Raw genomic sequence first — 16,822 nt, forward strand, 5'->3', positions numbered from 1 at the left:
AACATGGCGACCATTTCCAAATCTATGATCATGTTTTCCAACAACCAATCCGCCTTCGTGTTTGATGTTCGCGAACACCAAGCCACCCCCTAATTGGTCCAGAGCTGTCAGCGGACACCGAACCAGGAAATAAGTCATCAGACCAGGCGCAGATATCACAAATTCTTTTTTACCTACTTTTTGGCCATTTAAAAAAAACTACTGGATGGATTACCACAAAATTTGCAAAAGTATGCTTTTGATCAAGCCACTACTCCTCACAGTGGTATTCACGGCTATAATATGACTACAGATAGCCAAGGGTCTCTGTAGTTCTTTGCCTGCAGCTATAGAATACATTTTTTTAAAGATATTTTTACAGCTAGAGTGATGTCAGGGGTGAAAAATCACTTGCCGTGGCCAGTGATCGAAATGCATCCGAGACTCCCATTCATGCAGTACCCGGGACTGACCCTGTTTAGCTCTAATGTGAGGAAGTAGCCGCCCCCCTCAGGCCATGTTGCCTAATAATAGAGTATAAGTTACAAAACCTCTTAATCCAACATGGCCTGTGAGAGCTGCCCTTTCCTTGCTTTGAAGCTAATCAGGGTCCTTCTCGGTTACTGCACGGATGGGAGACAGTCCACAGTCCTGGATGTCATGTATTTTCTTAGGTTTAGAATAACCTGTTCTGTTATATATATAATATGCCCCAATATGGTTTAAATATCTTCTATGCTCCCAGTGCTCTCTGAGAGCTTTGACAGGACCTTTGTTTTGCCTTTTACTGAATTGCATTATGGTATTTGTAATCATCTAGTGATTATAGTTCATCTTTGCTGATCATAGTTCTGTAAGGATTTATATATTTGAGTGACACTATGCTATGTGTATTTCTCAAGTTATAATTATAAAGCACAGTAATGTTGAAAGCCATACATGGGGATGAGGGGGCAAGTAAGTAATCAGTATTTGCCCAGGGTGTGGCATTTACAAACCTTTGGGTTTTTTAGGGGTTGTCAAGCTTGCTCAAGTATTTAGCTACCAGGATTTTACTCAGGTTGTCATGTTACCAGTGCAGACGTTTTACCCACAAAACCACAAGCACTTGTTTCATAGTGGGATTTTGCCATCTTTTGATTTTTGCTATGATCGCAAAAGTACCTGGGCATATGTTATTCTTGCAGCCTGTCATTTTTTTCCCTTTTCTGTGCTGCTTAAATGAGGTTAGTTTGGGTTGTGCGATGCATCACAACAGTCACCAAGAGACCGGCCATAAAACTAAGGGATTGTAGCACACTGCTTAACTAAAGTGTTTGATCTTTGGCAAATAATTTGATCTCGCTGTGCATTGCCTAAAACAAATCATGAGTTCTTAAAGCCTGCCATTTTTTATACATAACAATAACACTGTAAAAACAGGACAAAATCAGTCTGTGATTAATGAACGTCTTTGAGATGCACCTGTGTACCCAACACTAGGCCTTTAAGGCAAGTCAGCAATACTTTGAGATGAATGGGGATGCAGAATATAATCAAACATTAATAATCAGACTGACTCAGGAAGTTGGCAAAGTTAGTCTGTTTTAATATCAATTGTATAAAACAGACAGTATAACGAACATCAACGAACATTCGCTCGATCTTCTCACTCAGTGAGTTACATAAAAAATGCAGTTTATATAGCAAAAACGTGTCATCATTGATGTCAATCCACGTGGCAAACTACAAAAACCTACTTGGGAAAGTAGGCATAAAGGGAACATCTAGGTATACCTTCCATACTTGTTCGGGAAAGTGATTGGGTCTGTAACATCAGGTGGGGCAACTAAGCCCTCCTCTAGTGCAAGTCACTGCAAACGTCATCAAATACACAACATCCTATTGGTTATATAAACTATAGGGCTCTCTATTATGTGGCTCTCTACAATTGGTTGCCACCTTTGTACCCCTCTGTAATATTCCACACACGCTAGCAGCATGCAGGCTGGCACCAAGGTGCTGGTGGGCTGGTCATAACCATAGCTTCCCATCTAATTAACCTGCCATCTATCATCACTCTTACCATCTGCCAGTCAATTAACCTTTGAACATGGCCTTCAAAATGTTCTATGTGCCTGAGAATAAAAGGGAGTATAGGCATACTTTGTCTCTTGGTTTCGATGCAGCTCAACTCAGTATCTATTTTCATCCAACCATGTGACTAGAGACCATGTTTCTGTATTTGAAATACAATTAAATGATGAACCTCTGATGTCTGCAATGTTCTTGCTCCTCATCTCAGACAGGAGTGTGTTCTTTTCACAGCTACTGCATGAACATCCAAGCTCACAGTAGCCTTGACTTTCCTGGTGCTGGCCCAGCCAAGCTTTTCTTGAATCCACATCCTTCATTAAGTTATTTTCCAACTGCGCCACACTGAAAAAGCCTTTTTATTCAAGGGTCCAGATTCTGCTGATGGACGTTGTGAAACATCCATACTCTATACATTCCTATGCATATACGTTGGTGCATCACCACAATCTGTTCACTACATAGCCAGCCTTTAAGAATACTTTGTCTGCTTGCGTCACTGAATCTCTGCAATTGTAAAATGATTTAGCATTTTCTTCATCGTTTCCGTATCATGAGCATCTTCATCTCGAGCCCAAAATGTTGCTCATCTTTAACATCTCCTCCTTAGATCTTATAGAATGTTTGTGGTCTTCAGCCTCTTTTCTGGATGCATCAGCTCTGCTTCGCATGCCGTCACCAATCTGCTTTCTTGCTCTTTTTCACACTTCCTCCGGGATTTCATTCAAATGACCATCATATTGTCGTGAGTGCATATATGGTTTCCTCAATGGGTACCTAACTTCCAGGATTCTTTTTGGCATAGGGATTTTCACTGGCACTGCATGTGTCTCACACTCTGGCTATCAACATATTGGTATCATGGGGGCAGAGCTTTGGGTGGGGGTACTTGGCTCCACCTCTACACTCCCCAACCAGGCGATTCATCAACTACTCTCCCATCATCCTTCACATCTAGACATCCTCATCTGAAGAAATTATTTTTTGGGACCCATATCTTTATGCGTCTCTTCCATGCCTCATGATCATTTGTGATCATTTCATGAAGTATATCACCATAGTTCCTTCTTACTGGGGGAATCATAGGAACACTTGTCAGTAAAATCATTGTTTTTACATGAGCTGCTGGTGCAGGAACAATCACATAGGGCCTAGGTATTCAATATCTGTAACTTCCTTCTGCATAGGAAGTCACATGGGAACCACTGCTCTTTTTGGACCTACATTATAAACAGAAGAATAATTAGAACAATCGTAAGGAACAGAAGAATAATTAGAAATGTAATATATGTATATTTTATGTACCAATACATCCAGCTCCAGTAACAGTGGCTTCATGCACTTCGCTGTGATCTCTTGTTGTTTGCCACATTATTATTATTGCTATCAATATTTACCATCTTGACAATTTTTAGGATCTTGTAGAAACAGGTGAATGTCACAAGTTCTCCTAACCAGCACAGGATATGCACGAAGAGGAAAATAGCAAAAATGATCCGATGAGTGTTGCCATTAGACACCACCATGGATGCATCCAAAGAGAAATTCTGTAAGAACGGAGTCGGAAAACTGCTCCCTCTTCCAGTCGTCGAATAGGAATTCGAGATTTGGCATTTTTCTTCTTCAGGATCTCAATGCCTCAAATTCCAAGGTTAGCAAATTTCTGTGGCTCAAGAACAATAGCTTTTTCACTCCTTGCTTAGCAGCTACAAAGAGTGTTCCGGAGGAACCACAGTCCAATATGCACTCTTTCCCTCTGTCTGCTTGACAGTCTCTGCGTCCTTCTTCTTCGTCGGTCTAGTCTGCACGTGCTGAACTTCTTCTCTGTGTCTTGCTTCCAAATGGGGTGGGGGTGCGGTGGTCTCTCCAGCGTAGACTTTTACGTCCACCATGTGCATCCATGCACGTCTCCTTAGTACCTTCACTGTCTCTACAAAAGAGCTGTTGAATCTGGGCTCATGCCACTTTCGCATGAGATTTCTAATTAAAATATTGTCACCTAGAAATAGTCTACATACAGGTAGTTCCTAAGGTATGGTTGCTGTATGGTCTTCATCTGTGTTCTGAGACCGACACCCGTCCTTTTGACTTGTTCACAAATGACAGAGATACTTGTGGTCATACATGTTAAATAAGCATGTACCTCATTTCTTAACAATTCTGTTGTTGTCTGGGCATCACTTCTAGTACTCGATGGAGGAATGAGAGGCGTTCTCATTTGCCTCCCCGTAACTAGTTCATGGGGTGTGAGGTGATGGTCAGAGCCTGGTTGGTTCCTAATTGCATATAATGCAAGGGGCAGGCAATGCAGCCATCCCTTTTTCAATGTTAACTTTAGTTTGGCTATCCTCTCTTTGAGCAGACCATTTAGTCTCTCACTATACTCTTTGCTTGCGGGTGATAAGCAGAAGAAAACTTATGCTTAATGCCTAATAATAAAGGTATTTGCTCAAAAACCTCATTCACAAAATGTGGGCCATTATTTGATCTCAACACCTCACATATTCCCCATCTAGGAAATACTTTTCAGACTAAAAACTTTGCAGTGCAAGTGGTGTCAGGGTGTGTGCATGAACCGGCCTCGATCCTCCTAGAGAAGGGGCACACCACCACTATCATGTACCTATATCCATTACAGACCTGCAGCATATCAACACAGTCGATATGTGAATGCTGAAAAGGACCATTTGGTCAAGGAATAACTCCTCTGACTGTTCAAAGTGTGTGCCCAGCAGTAAACCTTTGACATGTAATTTATGATGTAATTTACTACATAAAAAGCAACTTGTTCTAACAGGTTTGGTACGAACCAGTCCTCTGCAATGGTTGCTGCAAGGCTTTCCCTAGTGACATGCGCAGGGTAGTGTAGCTGTTCCAACGCCATCCTTAATGAGGCTACAGGCATCACCAGTTTGCCAGTGCTTTCCTGTCACCACAGTGCCTCGGAAGGGGATAAAGAACACCCCCTCCGTGTATACAGATCTTTCTCATCCTCTGGGGCTCTACCTTGAACTTCCATCAATTGTGTTTTAGACAAATGGTTAAAACTTTCATTCACAATCATCATTGCCACCATTCTTTCTTTCACATCAGGCATATCAAACCTCATTATATCAGGTGAATATGCAACTTTTTTTGCTTCTTCGTCTGTGGCTTAGTTTCCTCGGGAAATAAAGGCTGCTCTCTTAGTGTGCACTGCGCACTTAACTTCTGCAATGGCTACTGGGAGTTGCAGTGTTTTATTTTAATAAGTCTGTCCAATAAGGCAGCGTGCTGCACTGTAGTGCTGTCCGCTTGGAGGTAGCCCCTCCTTTTCCAACATGCTATCCCTGCGTGCACGGTTGATGTCATGTAGGCAGAGTCACTGACACTGTTACTTCCTGGTCTGCATGTTTCTCAAGCACAACAATCAGTGCCACTAATTCTGCAGCCTGTGCTGAAAAGTTAGACGGTAGTTGTACACTTGTCATTAGTTCAAATTCCCCATCAGCCTTGAGTTTTACCACAGTGGCACATGAATATCTTTGTCGATCAGTTTGATAGATCTTTGAGGAACCATCAATAAAGAGAATTTCCCCCATTGCTAGAGCATTTTCCTTCACACTCGGAATCTCATCATACAATTCTTCATAATTCGAGCAGTCAAGCACCTGCTCGTCCTCTGCCAGATGTTCAGCTACAAATGTGGCAGGGTTCACCGTTTTACATCTGACTATTTTAATCACTGGATTCAATATAATCACCTCATAAGCAGAAGCTCTTTGAGATGTCAGTGTACCTTTAGGTTTCTCCAAAACAGCAAACAAAGCATGTTCAACAAATAACGTCATGGAGCACCCCTTTACTATGCTGGTAGATTTCTCAATAGCAAGCGAGGCGGCTGACCAACAATTGTTTGCAAGGGAAGTGACGCCTCATTACTGGATCCGAAATCCCACTGTAATATGCTAGAGGGCTGTACCCAAAAGTCGTTCTCTGCATGAACACTGCTGTCATGACTGTTCCACTTGTGTGTGAAAATAAAAAGTATTCCTCGGAATAATGGGGAATCCCTAAAACTGGAGCTGTGCAAATTGCATTTTTTAACTCATCAAACCCTTCCTCCATTTCTTCAGTCCATACAAGCTTTTCCCGATTCTGCTGTGCCTTTTTCAGGGCTTGCAACAATGGTCTCGTGTAAGAACTATAATCAAATGCCCATGCTCTGACATAATTGCACAGTACCAAAAACTGTTGCATTTGCTTTATCATGTGCGGTTTTGCGATTTTCAAAATTGCCTTAGCCCGTTCAGGTGTAACTTTCTTTCCTTCATGCGAGATTAACTGTCCTATGTAAAACACTTCTTCTTGGCAGTACTGCAATTTCTCTTTGTCCACTTTATATCCCTTGTCTGCTAGTATAATCATTATTTGAACTGAGTCATGTCTGTACTCTTCTTCTGATGTGCTGCAGACCAAAATATCATCTACGTATTGCAACACAACACCTGGCAAATCAATATGCCTAAGTCCATCTGCAGGACACTATTTAAAATCGATGGAGACTCACAATACCCTTGTGGCAACTTTGTACTTTTCAACTTAGTCTGACGAAATGTAAATGACGTCAGATCCTGAGAATCTTTACGCAACGGGATTGAGAAAAACACATTTTTCAAGTCAATCACAGTGAAACATCGCACCTCATCAGGGATACTACATAGGATCGTTGCCAGGTTGGGAACTAGAGCAAATTCAGCCTCCACAATCTGGTTAATTGGCCTCATGTCTTGAATTAAATGCCACAACCCCATTTAGATTGTGTATATGGTACACCACGGTATTACAGGGTGGCTCTGACATCACTAAAATTCCCTGATCCATTATGGCGAATATTGTCTTAAAAATACCTTTGTCTACCTCTTGAGACATTGGATACTGCCTTGCTCCAGGTAAAATTACTCCTGGCTTTAGCTTAATCTTAACTTCTCCAACCCCCTTTAACTGGCAATTTCACCAGATCTTCATCAAAAAATGCAGGACGCTATCGCACTATCATCATTTTCTGTGGAACCTTGCGTGTTTCTGTCCTAACCAAATATGCAACGCTCATCTCAAATACCACTTCGTCATCTGACTGGTCTTCTCTAAATATGTCCTCATCAGAGGCGTCAATCAATCTGTAACCGTCTCCAATTGCAATCACTGTGCTGCATGATCTGCTGTCATCATCAAATCCTATGAGCACAGCCAATTCTCCTCACACTACAGCTGCTTGCAGCTCTAAGGGAAAGACTTGTACCCCTCATCGTCCACGGGAATCTCTGGCCTAAAGAGAAATTCATGAGATATTCTCATAGTGTTACGCACAATATGAGGCAGCCATGTTAACAAAATGCGTACCCCATAGTGAAATACTTCTGGTTCTAATGGTACTCCTCATATGGCTATTTGCCCTGTAAATGTCAAAATAATTTCACCTATGTTTAAATAATGTATTCCTGGCATTGAACATACTATGCCTTCATCAGTGAAAGAAATTGTCATGTTTAGTTTGGTCATTAAATCTCAGCCCAGTATATTAAGTGGTGTCTGTCTTGAATACAACAATAGGACAGACATATCACATTCTCCTATAGAAACTGGCAATTCCTCAGTAAAAGGAACTCCACTTGTAGTTCCTGAGAACCCTTGAGCATTCATGGCATTACCCGATATTGAACATTTTCCCTCTCGTATACATGAGCGAGTTGCACCTGTATCTACTAAAAAAGAAAAGCATTTGCCTCCTATAGTGACATCAACCCTTGGTTACTCTTGAGGATTGGGAGTCACAGATAGTACTGAACACATCAAGTCCCCTAGTGAGCTTTCCTATTGTGGGTACATACTTATTCCTGTGCCAATGAAAGGATTCACACCCTTGACAGTGACACCCCCTATCCTAGGAGTTAATAACTGTCCTGCGTTTGCGCTCTGCTGTATCTGCATGGGTGCGTGCCTTTACTGCCCTTGTGCCGGATTCAATGGTACTTGCTGGAGTTGCAAAGCCTATTCCATTCTCTCTGCTTGTGCTTGATACACTGTCTGTTCTTGGGCAAACCTGTCCCTACTTTGTGAGCTATATGCAGGCGGATAAGCGGACCCACCTCTTCAGAACTGCCCATTCAGTACATACCCTTGGCTCCCACATGTTCGCGCTATGTGCCCTGTCATTCCACATGTCCAACATACAGGAGGGATTCTTCTGATTTGCCCTCCCTGCATGCCTTGATTTTCATTCTGGATAGTCTGAAACCCACCTTGGTTACTCTGAAAAATCCCTTGATTATTCTGAAAGCCTCCTCTTCTGCAGAAACTTCCCCTATCTCCTGGTATGAATCTGTTCCCTCCTTGATCGAACTGCTGTAGGTTATTCACCTGCGACATGCCCATTGCTTGTTGTGATCCTGGCCCTTCTCCACTAGTTAACATCGCCCCTTCTATAACATACTGTGATGGCTTCTTCTGTACTAGCTTAGCCTCCTCAAGCTTCCTAGCTTCGTTTCTGTTTTGATTTTTCTCCTGCAACAATCGGCAATAATGCACAACAGTCAGCTGTATTTCTGGCCATGGTTTGGCCTCTATACCCACCAGCTTCCTAAGCTGCCTCTGTACCTTATCTGGTAGTCCCTGGCATAATTTGTGATAAAATAGGAGGCATAGATTTTTCCCACGGTTCCTGCATTTCCAAAGACCACTGCTCTTGAAAATTCTGAATGTAACCAAGCGGATACTCCCCTTCCTGCATCTTTCGTGCCATTATAGCTCCCATATCTGAAGTATCAGGATATTGTACTCAAAGCGCTTTCTGGACTGCCGCACTACAATTATTAAACGGTACTCGAATGTGTGCTGTGTTCTGTGCAGTGATACTCGTGTATCCTGATCTCAGCCAAATGTCATCAGCCCTCTCCCGAAGGGTAGCTGCTAGAAGACACCTAATGTCCCCTTTGGTGAGCATATTTCCTCCTGTAATTTTTTCTAATTCATACATCCATTTTCCGGCACCCAAAGCTAAATTCAGGAGCTTACACCTTGAATTATCCTTATCCATCTGGGGCTTCGGTATATACTGTGGTCTGGCACCCTCCTTTTTTCCAACAAAAGGAATTGTAAAATCCCAAAATCTCACTTGTCTCCTATCATCTGCCTGTCCATAGCAAGGACAATGGTTCTGCACCATCTTCTTCCTGGTAATGACCTTAGCCTACTCACATAAGGAGATGAGTCCCCCCTCTAACAAAGAGGTCGCCTTTTAGGTCGATCTGGCCGCACCAGGTGCTATGGTGTCCTCGATTTAGGTTGGTCTAGATCCGAACATCTTACTTCCCTATCTGACGGAGAAAACCCCTCGGGACCACATGCACTAGTGCCCTCCTCCCACAGAAGGGTTCTCTTTCCTCGTCTGACATATCTTGTCCCCAACTAGTGTGACTTCCCTCTTTCTCGTCTTTGTTTAACGTTAGTTTGTCCAAAGACAAAGCTCTATGCTCAAGGTTAAACAGACCCCCTTATTTGCCTCACGACAGAGCTCCCTCAAATCGATCTTCTTTCCCTTTATTTCTCGATTCACTTTTTGTCCTCATCTCCTGATAAGCTTTCTCAATTCTGGCTCCAATAGCTCCTATATCAAAATGATCTTCTAATTCTACTCTAGAGGGTCCTGGCATTGGTTCTTATGTTTGAAAGAACCCCCCTATGTCCTCCCATGCCACTACTGGATTAGGTTCCATTAACTCTGTCTCTATGCGATAAATGTTGCATGCTCTTTGCCTTCTCTCATGTTCCATTTCCTCATTAAACTCTCTTCTTTTCTTTGCTTCCACCCTAACCCTTTCCTCTTTCTGTCTTTTCACCTCTCTTCTCTCATTTGCTCTACGCACTTCTTCATCTCTGTGTCTTTGCATTCTTTTATCTCTTCATTTCTGTTCTTTCTCTTCTCTTACCTATCTTGTTCTTCGATTGCCTTTTGCCTGTTGTCATACTTTCTTTGTTCTTCTGCTCTCTCCTGCTTTCTCAACTGTTCTTCTTGATACAGTTGTTCACATCTTTGTCTACTCTTTCTTTTAGCCTTGTTGTCTTTCAATCGTTTCTCTCGTTCTGTCTTTTTTTATCTTGTTTGTCCTGATCTTCCTTTTGCCTTAATTCCTCAATGCTTTTCCCATCAAGTTTGAGCAATATCTGACCTCCCATCCATTCATTCCGTATGAGCGCTACCTTGTCAGCTTTGTCTTTCTTTCCTTTCCATCTTTTTATTTCTCTCCCTATGTCTAGAGACATATGTGGTTGTTCACTTATCTCCTTGTCCCGTAGGACTTTAGGGATCACAACACTTTCTGGAGTCTTTTCGCGACTCTCGTTGCAGCTACATGCAGGTGACTTATGTGTCGGGTTGCTATACCCAGTCACTGCCTTAAGCTCCCTTAAAGGATATAATATCCTTCATCTTTTGTACTGTTGCCATTTCCTTCAGGTGCAGTAGGGGGAGCAGAAGACTCAACACACCCCTCTTTACACTGGTTAAGCATCCAGTTTTCAGGAGGTGGGTCTTCCCTTTCCTCCTGGTACAACTTCCAAAGCTCTAAGGTAGCTAACCTCTTTTCTAGCTTCTTTCCGATATATGCTACGTGCAAATATGTCATCATGTGTTGCAAAACTGTGTTGGACAGTGATCCCCCTTGTGACCATGGCATGAACATTTTATCTGCCGTGACTTTGACCCATTCTGCACTGTATTGTTTAAGCTTGGGTGCGTGTTTTTGCAGCTGTCTGCACAAGTATATAATCGGCGTAACATCCTCCATCATGACTAGTCACAATCGACTGTCAATACTTCGCGTTATTTTACACTAATAAATACTTTCCAGAAAAATAATGCAATATGAGCGTGCACCAATCGTAGTAGCTGCAAACCTCTATGTTTCACTTTACTTCGATCTATCCATTTAATGAACATCATCAGTCAACTAAATAAACAAATAAACACATTTCAGCCTTTCACCACAATCTATCACTTTTTGTTTCTTCAATATCTCATCATTTCTTTACCATATACAGCATACAGACAGTCAGACAAACTGACACACTGGCCAGCCCACATAAATCCCTGTCAAGGCTCTTCCTGAATAATTCTGCCCCTAATAATGACTCCAATCGGAGTATAAATTGTTCTCTTTAACTATTCTTGATCTTTGGTAGCCTAGCTATGTCCACTTGGACTTTATAACAACTTCTTCTTTAAAACGTTTCTTGACAAAGGATTCTGTGCGTCCTTAAACTAATCATACCCCAACCAACCCTCTGTTACTCTTTCCCCGTTATCCCTTTATCACTTTCCCCACTGAATGCCCATTCATCATTTGCCCTCTCTCTCAGTCTTCTACCATTTGCGTTTTCAGCCTCTGACCCTTGAGATCACTTCCTCCTCAACCAGCCACTTCAGCCTTCGGTCCCCTCAGCTGCCTGTAGAAATCAGGAGGGTAATTCCACGAAACGAGGGACCCGTCCCACCTGTCTTCAGTGACTTGCAAGTTTTTACTAATGGCCACTATCTACAGGGAGCTTCACGTTGGCGGAGGACACACAATATTTCGAGACCCTTAAAAGCCTACTTGGATGATGAGTCTTTAACCATCCTCTTTCTGCTACCATGTGAACCCGCGTACCCAACACTAGGTCCTTTACGATGAGGCAGCAATACTTTGAGATGGCTGGGGATGCAGAATATACTCAAACATCAATAATCAGACTGACTCAGGAAGTTGGCAAAGTGCATCTGTTTTAATATCAATTGTTGAAAACAGGGAGCATAACGAACATCAACGACCATCCGTTCGATCTTCTCATTCAGCGCGCTTCATAAAAAATGCAGGTTATATAGCAAAAACTTGTCATCATTGACGTCAATCCATGTGGCAAACTACAAAAACCTACTTGGGAAAGTAGGCTTAAAGGGAACATCTAGGTATACGTTCCATACTTGTTCGGGAAAGTGATTGGGTCTGTAACATCAGGTGGGGCAACTAAGCCCTTCTCTAGTGAAAGTCACTACGAATGTCATCAAATACACAACATCCTATTGGTTATATAAACCATAGGGCTCTCTATCACGTGGCCCTCTACAATTGGTTGGTACCCTTATACCCCTCTGTAATATTCCACATACGCTAGCAGCATGCAGGCCGGAACCCGGGTGCTGGTGGGCGGGTAATAATCATAGTTTCCCACCTAATTAGCCTGCCATCTATCAACACATTTACCATCTGCCAGTTAATTAGCTTTTGAGCATGGCCTTGGAAATGTTCTCTGTGCCCGAGAATAAAAGGGAGTATAGGCATACTTTGTCTCTTGGTTTCGATGTAGCTCAACTTAGTATATATTTTCATACGACCATGTGATTAGAGACCATGTTTCAGAGCTTTTCTGTATTTGAAATACTATTAAATGATGAACCTCTGACATCTTCAATGTTCTTGCTCCTCACCTCAGACAGGAGTTTGTTCTTTTCACACGTTTTGTAGCTACTGCATGAACATCCAAGCTCACGGGTGGCCTTGACTTTCCTGGTGTTCGGCCAGCCAAGCTTTTCTTGAATCTACATCCTTCATTGACATATTTTCCAACTGTGCCACACTGAAAAAGCCTTTTTATTTAAGGGTCCAGACTCTGGAAAAGTGTGTTGTGGAACATCCATGGTCTATACATTCCCATGTATATACGTTGGTGAATCACCACAATCTATTCACTACATAGCCAGTGTTTAAGAATACTTTGTCTGCTTGCGTTACTGTGTCTGTGCAATTGTAAAATGATTTAGCATTTTCTTTATCGTTTCTGTAGCATGAGCATCTTCATCTCGAGCCCAAAATGGTGCTCATCTTTAACACCTCCTCCTTAGATCTGACAGAATGTTTATGGTCTTCAGCCTCTTTTATGGATGCGTCAGCTCTGCTTTGCATGATGTCACCAATCTTTTTTCTTCCTCTTTTTCACACTTCCTCCGGGATTTCATTCAAATGACCATCATATTGTCATGAGTGCGTATATGGTTTCCTCAATGTGTACCTCACTTCCAGGATTCTTTTCGGTATAGGTATTTTCACTGGCACTGCATGTGTCTCACACTCTAGCTCCCAACACATAGGCATCATGAGGGTGGAGCACTGAGTGGGGGCACTTGGCTCCAACACTACAGAGTGATGGGTTGCAAGTGTCTTAAAATCTAGAGTGGGCATGTCGTAGGCCATGCGCACTAGATATGGCCAAAGGCCATGGTTAGTGGTCTATGGTGATTTAAAATGGACAGTGGACTCGCGAAACCCAACGTCGTGGAAAGTGATGTGGAGAGAGGCATAGTCGACAGTGTCAAAAGTGTTAGAAAGGCCCTTAACTATGAGTATAGAATAGAGTTTGGAGTGGTGAGCATTAGGGAGAATGTTGGAGACATGCATGTCTCTGTGGAGTGTTTACAATGAAAGCCAGATTGAAGTGGCTCTCTAAGGTCATTATTCTCAAAGTATTTTGTGATGATGTCAAAGACAACCTGCTCAATGACTTTTGAATAATTGGGAAGGAGAGAAACTGGGTGATAGTTTGCTGGGACATTTGGGTCAGCAGAGGGTTGCTTGAATATGGGTAAGACAGTTGCAGATTTGAAGGAGGGAAGAGCCTTCTGGAGGAAAGGCTGGTATTTCATCAAGATGGACAATGTTGTCCAACTGAAGTAACACACAATTGGCACTGGCGGACGGTCATTCAGTGACCAGAGATGGACACACAGGAAGCAGACAGAGTATTCAGAATACAAAATCATCTGTTAAATTGGAGGATGAAATCAGGTACCCAGAACAGCAGCGGGGAGCAAGAAAAATATCTGCATGAATATAAAAGGGATAGTGCAAGAGCAGAGGTTAGCCAAGTCAAGTAAAAGTGCTAAAATGAATTCAGCAAAAAACGATGCCACAAAAAGGTCATGGAAACAAAAGAAAAGGCTAAAGTGGACCATCTAACCCAATGCATTGATCCTTGTTGCCAAGAATTTGAACAATGCATGCCTCAATTAGAAGACCGATCCAACAATGTCAATGATGAGTTTTTAACCCATCTACTCAGAAAATCTACTCCAACAAAATGTCTCCAGCTGCACCAGATTATGAGACTTCAAATGATGGGCATGGGGCCCTCAGTTACATCAACATTGTGAACAGGAACTTGGGAAGGAAGAGATATTGAAATATCAGGGAAACATTTGCAAATAATTTGGTCTGTACTCAGAGAAGGGATGGATTGACAGTACTAAATGGCAATTGTTCATCTGGCTAAACAGTAATTATGCCAACGCATTGCTCACAACTGTAAGGCAGTGGAAGTTAGACACCATATTGCAGTTGCCCTGGATGCAAATGTTGAAATTATTCCAGAAAACAATGTGACCCAGGATTGTGTTGTCCCTGTTCCCAATTGCCAGCCTACCTGGCAATGCCATATCGCCTTAGGTTTTGGAAGCTCATCAAGCCCTTTCTTTTCTCTTCTTCCTTCCTCCTCCCCCTCCCCAGCTAATATCACGGTCTGCCCTAGACTGGTGGCCTGGTTGCATTCAGAATAATACAGGGATCTAGCCCCCCCTTGCCCAGTCTACCCCTGCCTTGGTCTCTCTTGACTCCCCTCATCCTTCACTTGCCCTCACCGGCCCCCCTCCTGCACTTGTCTTACTGGCCTGTACCCTTGGAGACATTCCAGTCCATTAGCATGCATATCCTTGGGGACCCCCCTTTCCCTGCACTCTCTGCTTTCTCCTGGACCTGTTCACCATGCCTCCACTGGCACTCTCCTGTCTAGAGCCCTCCACCCTGTCCTGCACTTCCCCCCCAGTGCCCCCCACCCTTGCACTTCTCCTTACTGCACTTCCACCCTCGATCTGAATGTCCCAAGGCCTATTAGGATCGCTACTTTTTTTTCCTCCCTTGCCCCACTCCCTCTTGCCTTGTTGCGCCTTGAAACACGTCTGTACAGGCGCATTATAAATGTCCAATAAATAAATATTGGGTGTGCCAGCCATGCCACCAAGAGCTGTGTGACTGCAGAAATGTTTCAGTAAAATACCATGTCAATGCGCAAACTATCTGCTATTTCTTGTATGTAAAAGGGAACACGTTTTTAGTTTGAGCTACAATTGGGTCTTGTTGCACACTGCCTTTCAGAGGCTCAAAGGGATTTATTTTCAGTTGCTGTCATGTATGTAGTTGGAGTGACTTGAACACCTGGGAATATAGTTCCGCGCATCATCCTGTTTTCAACTTATTTGGACACGTGTTGCACTCATGCATTTGGACATCTTAAGATCCAACAATGGCATTTCATAATCTGCCATTAGCCCTTGTGGCAATAGACACTCTCACCATTCATGAACAATGTGCACCGAGTCATGACAGGAATCGCGTTCTCTCTCTCTCTCTCCCTCTCCTCACTTCACATGTTGAGCTTTAGACTCCCACATCCTCTGTCCACCAGCTGCAGCATTTGGAATCTGCGGGCACAAGTCATTGCAGACATGCATTAGCAAGCTTCATATGATTGCTATGAAATGCAACTCACAGCAGTGCAATATACTATTGCATTCTGGCAGAGGAGAGTACAGACATATTGCATTGCTGTTCCTGAATGGTCTAGGCAACTGAACTCTGCTGATTGGCTTTCTACATTCTGTGAGAAGGAATGTATTCATGGGATAGACCCTGCAACTCTTGTATTCTTCATTTTGTGTTCCTGCAATTCTCATCAAGCAGAGAGTTGTCATCTTGCCAGTTGCTTTTCAATGTCTGTGCAATCACTAGGTAACAATAGATGTAGCTCTTATGGGAAAACCGGGATGGTTGGTAATCACGCTCAATAGGAGATTTCGTCATCAAGTCGTCTTGACATTGATCGAATACAAATGTTTCCTGTTGTCGGACAGGTGTTCTGCAGCCATTTGTGTTCGAGTGGCACATGGATGCTGTCAAGTGCATCACATACACACAATGGAAGCTCGTCATGTTGGGAGGTTCACTCACTATACTGACCCCAATACATACATTATTGGGCATCCATATGCGTTGTGCAATAGATAAGACTACATTAAGAACCAGACTTAAGCTTAAGGAGGGTGATTTTCCTGCTATGATGACACTGGTTCTCTGAAAAGTATCAGTGGCAAAGAAATGCTTGCAGGGGAATGTAGTGTGGGAATATTGTAGCTGAGTGCAGACCACTCTCCCACTAAGCAAGCATGCCCAGCAAGCAGTACCTGGGAAGAAGCAGCATAATGTGCATACCTCCGCTCGGAAATGATACTTTCCTCTGAGGTGCCTTTCTGTCTACCACCCCTCCTCATTAGATAAGGCAAGAACTTGACGGCCACTGGATGAAGCCAAAGAAAGAATAAAGGCAAAATGAATGTACTAGTCATTTAGACTTTACATCAGGACAGGGATGGAACAAGTTCTTGCAAGTCTCTTTTGGTCTAATGAGTCGCTGCCTCTTTTGTGAAGGCAACTTCCGTATTTTTCTAATTTCCAATGTTTTTGAAAGGCCAGTCTCTGAACCTATTATTAATTATGCACCTTTGTTCCACTACCTTCTTGTCATCTTCAGAAATCGTTTGCCAATGGGACTCTTATTTCCACTTACAGATTTCTTACTTGTGCCCCAATGTAAAAACCATCTTTTTTTTAAACATGCTTATGTTCCCAATTGCTAAATGAATGTTTTC

Source organism: Ambystoma mexicanum, chromosome 8, assembly GCF_040938575.1.
Source record: "Ambystoma mexicanum isolate Mex_15411 chromosome 8, UKY_AmexF1_1, whole genome shotgun sequence".
Lineage (NCBI taxonomy): Eukaryota > Metazoa > Chordata > Amphibia > Caudata > Ambystomatidae > Ambystoma > Ambystoma mexicanum.